Genomic DNA, 10,349 nt, shown 5'->3' with positions numbered 1-10,349 from the left:
GCAGTCTCCCATCCAAGTACTAACTGGGCCTGAGTCTGCTCAGTTACTGAAATCAGATGAGATGAGGTGTTTTCAGACTAGTATATGGATGGGTGGAGGCGGAATTCAGAGAGAAAGACAGAGAAAGACAGTTTGGCAAGATGGTAGAAAGTAGTAAACCAAGGAGGAAGAGAAGCTGTTAAATGGGGGCTATAAGTAACTGAAAATGAGTTGGTTGTGCTGAAAGCAGCTTATAGAATGTGGTGCTGAAAAAGCACAGCAGGTCAGGCAGCATCCGAGGAGCAGGAGAATCGACATTTCAGGCTGGAGCCCTTCATTAGGAATGAGGCTGGGAGCCTCGGGGGTGGAGAGACAAATGGGAGGGGGTTGGAGCTGGGGAGAAGGGAGATGAGAGTGCAATAGATGGAAGTGAGTGTAATAGTGATAGGTCAGAGAGGAGCGTGGAGTGGATAGGTGGGAAGCAAGATTGACAGGTGGGACAGGTCATAAGGACGTACATGCCAGAATTGCAGCTATTTGGAGAAACTTGACTGAAGGTATGGTTAATCTTAGAGCACAAGTCTTCAGCATTATACCTGAGTTGGAGTCTGCATCCACAGCTTTTGATGTATCCAGTGCCTTCAGTCATTTCTTGATACTATATGGTGTTCACTGGGCTAGGTTCTGCTATATTGAAGATTGTGAACTTTCATGCAATATTCTTCCATTAGTTGTTTAATGTTCATTACCATTCTCAGGTGGATGTGGGAGGGCAGTAGAACAATGATTTTGTCCATTGTGGTGGGAATACGTAGCTCTGTCTTTGTCATGCTGCCTTTGCTGTCGAACATTCATTTTATGTTTTGTCTGAGCTGCATCAGGTTGGCACTTCAATTTAAGGCTCACCTAGTTTGTGTAACCTGCATGCATTATTCTTGACATTAATATGGTATTAGGAACAACTTCGAGCAAGTAATCACATGTGCACAGCAAATGGCTTATGGGGCTTTTAAGGTCACTTGTGGCATGCAACTAAAGATTTGCATGTTGAGCAAAAGCATAAATATTCTCGCACATATATGCACACTCTAGCTTACAAATTCTGCAAGAACCCTATCAAAAGGACTAGAGGTGTAGTTAAATAGTTAATAATAGGGATTGTAGACCAGATGTCAGCTTGTTCCTCCTGCTTTTCATTCCTTATCAAACTGTGCCAGGTAGAATACTCTCACACTGGAATGTTCTTGGCCCCAGGTTGTGACTGCCCAGTGGCTAATAAGCAGAGAGAAGGGAAACATATTCACCTTGTCCAGGGAGCAAGTGGGTTCCACTTGGAGTTCCATGCCAGTTTCAGGTCTGGATCTCTGAAAAAATTCTACTATTGAACTGAACAACTTGCTGAGGCTGCTTGGCACAAATAAATAAAACTTTGTGCCAACGGCATTGTACACTTATATGAGGAACAAAAGGATGGGTAGGGCCAATCAGGGATAGTGCAGGGAGCCCGTGCCTGGAGTCGGAGGAAACAGAGAATGTCCTTAATGAATAATTTGCTTTAGTATTCACTATTGAGAGGGACCTTGTCGTTTGTGAGGACAGCGTGAAACAGGTTGATACACTCGAATAGGTTGATGTTAAGAAGGAAAGTGTGCTGAAAAATTTGAAAAAAACATGAGGATAGATACGTCCTCTGGGCCAGAAGGAATATACCCAAGCTTATACACTGGCTGAGTGGTTAGCACTGCTGCCTCACAGCACCAGGATCCCGGGTTTGATTCTAGCCTCGGGCAACTGTCTCTGTGGAGTTTGCTCATTCTCCCTGTGTCTGCATAGGTTTCCTCTTGGTCCTCAGTCCAAAGTGTGCAGGTTAGGTGAATTGGGGTAAATGTAGAGTAAGAGGGGCAGGGGAATGAGTCTGGGTGAGATACTCTTCAGAGGGTCGGTGTGACTGGTTGGGCCACATGGCCTGTTTATACACTGTAGGGGTTCTATGAAATGAGGGAAGAGACTGCTGCATCTTTGGTAATGATCTTTCCATCCCTCACTATCCACTGGAGTAGTGCCAGATAATTGGAGAGTGGCAAATGTTATTCCCTTGAATCCTGGGAATTATAGACCAGACAGTCAGTCAGTCTTACATCTATAGTGGGCAAATTATTGGAGAGGATTCTGAGAGACAGGTTATGATTACTTGGAAAACCATAGTTTGATTAGAGATAGTCAGCATGGCTTTGTGAGGGGCAAGTCATGCCTCACAAGCCTTATTGAATTATTTGAGGATGTGACAAAACACATTGCTGAAGGTAGAGCAATGGATGTTGCGTACGTGGATTTTAGCAAAGGTTTGTTAAGGTTCCCCAAAGTAGGCTCATTCAGAAAGTAAGGAGGCATGGGATACAGAGAAATCTGGCTGTCTAGAAACGGAATTGGCTGGCCCATAGAAGACAGAGGGTGGTGGTAGATGGATAGTATTCAGCCTGGTGACAACGGTGCGCCAGGGATCGGTTCTAGGACTTCTGCTCTTTGTGATTTTTATAAATGACTTGAATGAAGAAGTGGAAGGGTGGGTTAGCAAGTTTGCTGATTACGCGAAGGTTGATGGAGTGGTGGATAGTGTAGAGGGCTGTTGTAGGTTGCAATGGGACACGGACAGGATGCAGAACTGGGCTGGTAAGTGGCAGATAGAATTCAATCTGGAAAAGTGTGAACTGGTTCATTTTGGAAGGTCAATTTGAATGCAGATTACAGGTTTAAAGGCAGGATTCTTGGCAGTGTGAATGTACAGAGGGATCTTAGGGTCCATGTCCATAGATCATTCAAGGTTGCCACCCAAGTTGATAGGGTTGTTAAGAAAGCATATGGTGTGTTGGCTATCATTAGCTGGGGGATTGAGTTTAAGAGCCGTGAGGTTATGCTGCAGCTCTATAGAGCCCTGGTTATACCACACTTGGGATATTGTGTTCAGTTCTGGTCGTCTCATTATAAGAGGAATGTGAAAGCTTTAGAGAGGGTGCAGAAGAAATTTACCAGGATGCTGCCTGGACTGGAGGGCATGTCTTATGAAGAAAGAAAGATTGAGGGAGCTAGGACTTTTGTCATTGAAGTGAAGAAGGGTGAGAATGCGACTTGATAGAGGTGTACAAGATGATGAGAGGCATAGATAGAGCGAATAGTCAGAGACCTTTTCCCAGGACAGAAATAGCTATCACAAGGGGGCATAATTTTAAAAGTAATTTGAGGAAGGTTTATGGGAGAGGTCAGAGGGAGGTTCTTTACACAGAATGGTGGTGCGTGGAATGCAATGCCAGTAATGATAGTAGGGTCAGATACATTAGACATTTAAGCGACTCTTGGTTAGGCATATGGATGATAGTAAATTGAAGGGTATGTCAATTAGTTTGATCTTAGAGTTGGATAAAAGGTCAGCACAACATCAAGGGCTGAAGGGCTTGTACAGTGCTGTAATGTTCTATGTTCTACCTGTTTAAAGCTCTTTGAAACAAGTCAAAATGGGAGAGTGAAATCAAAAGAAACAAATAAGTATTGAATGTGTGCAGAATCTGAGATACCTCACAAAATCTTTTCGTCTGGTGAATTTGATGTTGGCAAAAACAATGGGCACCTTGCATCAACAGCAGTGGTCTTAATTTTGCATTTGAAAGTGTCCAATTGTAAAAGCCAAAATGCACATGTGAACAAAGGGCCAATATCAGTGTGAGATGGCCACCGCAAGACTGGTTTTTGTATTATGTCCCCAATCACCACTACCACCCATGCCCTCTCATTGACTACTGATAATTTCAAACTGGACACTGCTTCCTTTTTCTCCCCCCAACCCGTCGGATCATTTTCTGGTGACTGCGTCACTTCTCCTCACAAAGCTACTGATATGCAACAGTCCAATCTTCAATGGTATTTAGCTGGCAACTGCTTGTCAACTTGATGGAAATAAGACCTAAATTAAATCTCTGGTTATCTTGGCCTTGCTATTCAGGCAGAGAGTTTCAACATGCACAAATTTTATCCAAAGAAGAGAGCAAGAAAAGGATAAGCTCATCAAACTGTTCCTTTTGTAGACTATATTACTTACCTCATGATGAACCCTATTCAATTTAATTACACTTAACAACTAAAAAAAAGTCTCATATCTTCAAAAGGTAACCATGGAAATTCCTCAAACCAAGATCTTGAAGCAAGTACTTGGAGTTAACATTTCAAATTGATTCCAGTAGAAACTACCTATCATGTTTGTATCAAGGTTTACAACTGTTTTGACTGGCTGAGAACACTGAACCCGAATAAACTATTCATATTACACTGCGTACTGGGTCTCTATCCGCAAACGGCAATTGCTAGATATTGTGTTTCACTTCTTATAATCCTCCAGGGAAGTTCTGCCATCTGTTTTTCATAAAGCTTAGCAAATTGAAGACCCGGCAAAAGGTTTTCTAAGAATGCTGCTGCCAGTATGGATAACTGTCACACAATGGAAACATTTCCAAATATACAGACTGATATATAAAATTAAATAGTTGACCACATCTGCACAAATATTATTGTAACCAAGCAAAGAACAAAATTAATAGCTACAAATAATTACTCTGAGCAATTGTTTCTTCAGGAAGTAAGGACCAAGAAACAGGAACAGGTGTTGACCCCTTGAGCCTGTTCCACCATTTACTGAAATCATGCTGAGCTGGCTGTAGCCTCAACTTCACTTTCCTGCCTTTTATGCATAACCCTGGACTCCCTTGTTGATGGAAAATCAGTCTAATTGGTCTTTAATATATTCAATGACCCAGATTACACTCTGTGGAAAAGAATTCCAAAGATTAATGACCTCCTGAAGAAAAGCATTTCTCCTCTCAATCCAGTTGGAAGACCCATTTTTTTTCATAAATTATGTCCTTGGCTATGGGTACCCCTCAGCATCTATCCTATCAGCAGCACTCAGAATTATACAAAAGCAAAATACTGCAGATGCTGGAAACCTGAAACAAGAACAAAACAAAAACTGGAAAGATTCAGCCGTTCAGCAGCACCCAGAAAGTGAAAAGGAGCCAATGATCCAAGTCAATCACTTTCATCAGAATCACAGATGTTTCGATAAGATTGCCTCTCATTTTCCTAAACTTCACTGAGTATTAGTGCATGAGCTCAACTTTTCCTTATAAAAGAAATCCTTCATCCAACAAATCAATCTAGTTAAGTTCCTCTGAATTGTTTCCAATGCAAGTAAAACCCTTCTTAAACAAAGAGACCAAATCTCTACACAATGATCTCAGTAAAGTCTCACCGATACCCTACTGTTGCAGCAAGACTTTCCTACTTGTATGCCCCATCTCATCCCGAAATAAAGGTCAACATTCTATTCACCCTCTTAATTAATTGCTGTATCTGCATTGTCAATTATTTGTGTTTAATGAATGAGGACACCCAGTCGGAAACCATTTATAAATGAAAAGTATGGTCCATTTTCAAAACCCACTCGCTTGGACAGACTTTAGCTCTAAGTAGTAAATCCTTTGTTCAAGTGGATCTCTTAGTTTACTGGTTTTGCAAAGTCTTTGTAGAAGGTCTTTTTTCTCAGGTATCATTCCCCATCTGGCAGATTTTACAAAGAGCCATTTCTGCTCTCCAAATATTGAAGGCAGGTTTAGAATCCTTGAAAGAACCTGAAAGGCACTCTCAACTCCACAATCCTGTTCATTCAGGATCTCCCTCACTCATCTTCAATGCAATACTATTAGAAAAGGCAATGACTCAGTGGTTTAATGCTTCATCAGTATGACAGCACCTCCAACAGTGCAGCACTTACTTAATACTATACTGAAGACCACAAGCCCACATAAGACATACGGGCAGAAATAAACCATTCAATCAATCAAGTCTGCTCCACCATCCAATAAGATCAATCCTATAATCCTCAATTTCACTTTCTTGCCCTTTCCCCATAACCCTTGATTCCCTTACCCTAGAGATCGGTTTGTCTGAGCCTTGACTATACTTAATGACCCAGCCTCAACAGCCCTCTGAGATAAAGAGTTCCACAGATTAACCAGCAGAGAAAAGAAATTCCTTCTTAAATGGGTAGCTCCTTACTCAGAGACTACGTCCCCTTGTCCTCGACTCTCACATAAAAGGGAAACAACCCTTCCACATCTACCCTGTCAAACCTCTGAAGAATCTTCTATGTTTTGGTTGGTCTCCTCTTATAATTATAGACTCAAATCAGTAAAGGCTCAAATTGCTCAACCCATCCTTATAAGAAAATGTCTCAAAAAACTGGATCAACTCAATGAACCTTCTCTGGACTGCCTCAATGCCAGTATAGATATCCTTAGAAAAGTGGAGTAAAACTGCTTAGAGTATTCCATCTGCAGTATTAGTATCCTGTATAGTTTTAGCAATTTACCTTATTTGCTTATTTATATCTACCATTCCCTTTAAAATAAACACTAACATTGTTTTTCCATTCCCTATTGCCATTGAACTTGGACATTTAGATGACTTATGTACAAGGATTCCCAAATCCCTCTGCGCTGTGGCTTTCTGCAGTGGAGGCTATGGTGGTGATCTTTCAGGAATCACTGGAGTCAGGGAGGATCCCAGAAGACTGGATAATGGCTAATGTATTGGCCCTGTTTAATGAAGGAGGGAGGCAGAAATTATAGGACTGTTAGCCTGACCTCAGTCATCATAAAGATTTTGGAACATATTATTAAGAATAAAATTTTGGGGTACTTAGAGGTACATGGCAAAATAGGTTTTTCAAGGGGAGATCATGCCTGACAAATCTGTTCGAATTCTTTGAGGATGTAACAAGAAAGTTAGACAAAGGAAAGCAGTGGACGTGATCTATTTGGATTTCCAGAAAGTCTTTGACAAGGTGCTGCACGGGAGATTGCAAAATAAGACAAGAACCCATGGTGTTCGGGGTAAGGAACTGGCTTGGATAGGGATTGGCTGACTGACAGAAGGCAGAGAGTGGGGATAAAGGAGTCTTTTCCAGGATGGTAGTTAGTGACTAGGGGAGTTCCGCAGGGGTCAGTGTTGGTACCAGAACTGTTCACATTTTACATTAATGATTTTTTTCAATTATTCATTCATGGATGAGGATGTCGCTAGCTAGGCCAGCAATTATTGTCCATTCTTAACACCCTTGGGAGTTAACTAAGTACTTTGCATTAGTCTACACGGGAAGGGGTTTTAATAGCATTCCAAAAATGCTACATCAGGTGATAAAATGTCATAGCTTTAGCAGATGTAGAACAGAGATGAGGTGAAATTACACCATTCAAACAGTCACGAATCTTTGGAAATCATTACCCCAAAGTGCAGTAGATGCTGGGACATTAAGAAAGGTGAAGGTAGACAGATTTATTTTTAAATTATTAACAGGTAGAAGGGTTATGGGGAGCTGGCAGGAAAGTGAAGATGAGATCGACATGAGATCAGCCATGAATGTATTGAATGGCAGAACAGGAATGAGGGGCTGAATTGCCTTCTCCTGCTTCTCGTTCTTATGTGTTTATGTTCTTAAAAAGGTGGGAGGAAATAAATAGAAAACTGTTTCTAGAGAAAAAGTTCTTGGGAAACTAATGGGGTAAAGGCTGATATTTCCTGTACAGCTGAGAGTTGCATCCTCAGATATTAAAGGAAATAGCCTCAGAGATGGTTGATGCACTGATAGTAATCTTCTGAGAATCCTTAACTTCTGGAAAAGACCTAAAAGATTAGAAAACTGCTAACATAACACCCTTATTCAAAAATGGAAGACAACAACAAACTGGCAACTATCGGCCAGTTAGCTTAACATCAGTCATTAGGAGACCTTGAGCAGAATGGCATGGGCTTTGGTAAAATTTGTCTCAAAATCATACAAGATGACTGGTGAGGCCAATCCCAACATCGGAGCAACTTGCTGCATCTATTATAAATTTGTCGAGTAGCAAAGTGAATTTCTCCTTACATCGTGATAATATTGACAATCACAAGGGATTATAGCTCATTAAATACCTTATTAATGGCACAACTTGTCAAATTAATATTCAATCTTCTATCTTGCCAAGCACACCAAAGAAGCTAGATATGGAAATTTCTTGACAAGAAAGTTTGTGCAGGTGCCTGGTGATTTCATCTCACCTCATGCTTCAAAGGCCCTCAGTGTTGGGCATGGGTTACCAACATTTCAGGGCATCTCCATGGATACTGGCCACACGCAGCCATGCCTACAGCAGCCTCTGGCAAGTTTTTCACAGCAATAAAGAGGCTCCCTGTCATTGTGGAAATTTAGGCTTCAATCTGAAGAAACTGTGCACATTACTTAAAAACAGTGCATTCTTCCTGTGTTTGTCCTGTCTAGTCCTATTAGAATTTTATAGGTTTCTACAAGATCCTACTTCATTCTTCTAAATTCCAGTGAATACAGTCCTAACCGATCCAGTCTCTCTTCATATGTCACTCCTGCCATCCCAGGAATCAGTCCCGTAAATACAAGTGGAGGCATGAGTAGTCTTCTGTCTAGACTTCATTTTACCACCATCTTTGCATTATCCCTTAATTCCTTGAGGGATCAGCAGTCTATCATAGCCTTGAATATACCACAAATGATGCGGTATTAAGGAAAGCAAAATACTGTGGCATAGATAGGATGAATAGCCAACATCTTTATCATCGTGTAGGAGAATCTAATACATAGAGGGCATAGGTGAGAGGGGAAAGATCTAAGAGGAACCCGAGGGGTAACGTTTTCCACAGACAGTGTTGCATGCATGGCATGTACTGCCACAGGAAGTGGTGGAGGTGGGTACAATTACAATACTTAAAAGACATCTGGATGGGTACGTGAATAGGAAGGGTTTAGAGGGATATGGTAAATGGGACTAGATCAAGTTTAGGATGTCTGATCGGCATGGACGAGTTGGACCAAAGGTTCTGTTTCGAGGCTGCATAACTCTAAGATCCTAGAACATGCCACATGTTGTACTATTTTTGCAAATCTCTTTAATAAAACATGTGACAGAAGTTACCTAGTTAGCAGGAATCCTGTCATCACTCCCTCTCCATTACAGTCAAAAACAATTACTGCGTATATTGTGATCAAGACATTTTTCATTAAGGTCATGCACGAGCAAACAGTCAAAAGTTGTAAGTCTATGTATTTAAAACAGAATAAACACTTCATTCAAGAAGCTACTCATAATCCTTGGTAAGGTTTCAACTTGTTCAACTGTAACATTCTCCTAGTTACTTGTAACGATTATCAGTTCACATTAAAGGCCGCTGCACAGTCTGCATTCAGATTGTTTAGCAGATCACACAAAGTTTCAGGAATATTCAATGAGCCTTTCTGTAACACAATCTTATAAAATGTTTCTTATAAAATCAATCATGCTTCAACAATCATTTTGTTAATGTTTCTCCCACATCATCGACTAGATAGACAAAGGTGAAATAAATGCGTGTGTAACAATTCCGTGAGTGAAAATTATGTATCAGAATGTTCTAAAAATGCGCAACTGTGCATTTCAGAAAATGCCTACAACAGTGTTTATGAACTAGTTAAACAGTTATTTCGTTGTCATTTTGGTTTCTGTGAAAGATGACAAAAGGAAGTATGTAAATCTTTGCTAGAGATGTGATTTGTATTAATGGGTGACATCAATCCCTCAATATCTTGGAAGGAATCCAAAAATCAAATATTGTCAAGTTTATTCATTTGAAAATATCTTATGTCTGTGTGGATTCAGCCGTAAATGAACATGAGCAGTGTCAATGCAGGATCAACTATATGATTCACATATAAATACTTTAAAAAAATTTCTAAGTGGTGGTATAACAATACTGTGCATTTAAGAGATGTGTACTGTCCTGTTTCTCTTGCAGAGGGGGTGTTGTCACAGTGGTACCAAAACATCGCCTTCAGACAGGTAGTGGTAAACAGCTTTGAGTTCTCCCTGGACATGTTTTTTTATTAAGATAAAAGAATCATGAGCATTCAGGGTCAGAGCTCTCACAGACCCAGGAATGGCTTTAGTTTTTGTTTTCACTTAGCTGAGTAGGCATTTGCTGGCTGCTGATGCTGAAAGATTGAGTTCTCTGCTGCTAGAGGCAAGTCTTCACCAACAACTAGGCTTCCTCTTAAAAATCAAAAGGGTCAGATTGATTCTTTTTTTCTGGACTGGAGAGAGGCCACACATGATAGTAATAACTGTGAAACTATTTTGCTGAATTGCATTTTTGCTAAAGGGGTGGGTTTTTAGGGGATGCTGCCTACATTGGAATAATTGATGGTTCGTAGTTAAATAATGCATTATTTTGTTAAGTATTTCAATAGAATAAAGTTATGCCAATTCTTCTTTTTGTTG

Source organism: Chiloscyllium plagiosum, chromosome 2 (assembly GCF_004010195.1).
Source record: "Chiloscyllium plagiosum isolate BGI_BamShark_2017 chromosome 2, ASM401019v2, whole genome shotgun sequence".
NCBI classification, from domain to species: domain Eukaryota; kingdom Metazoa; phylum Chordata; class Chondrichthyes; order Orectolobiformes; family Hemiscylliidae; genus Chiloscyllium; species Chiloscyllium plagiosum.
Note: the sequence above shows the minus strand (reverse complement) of the source record.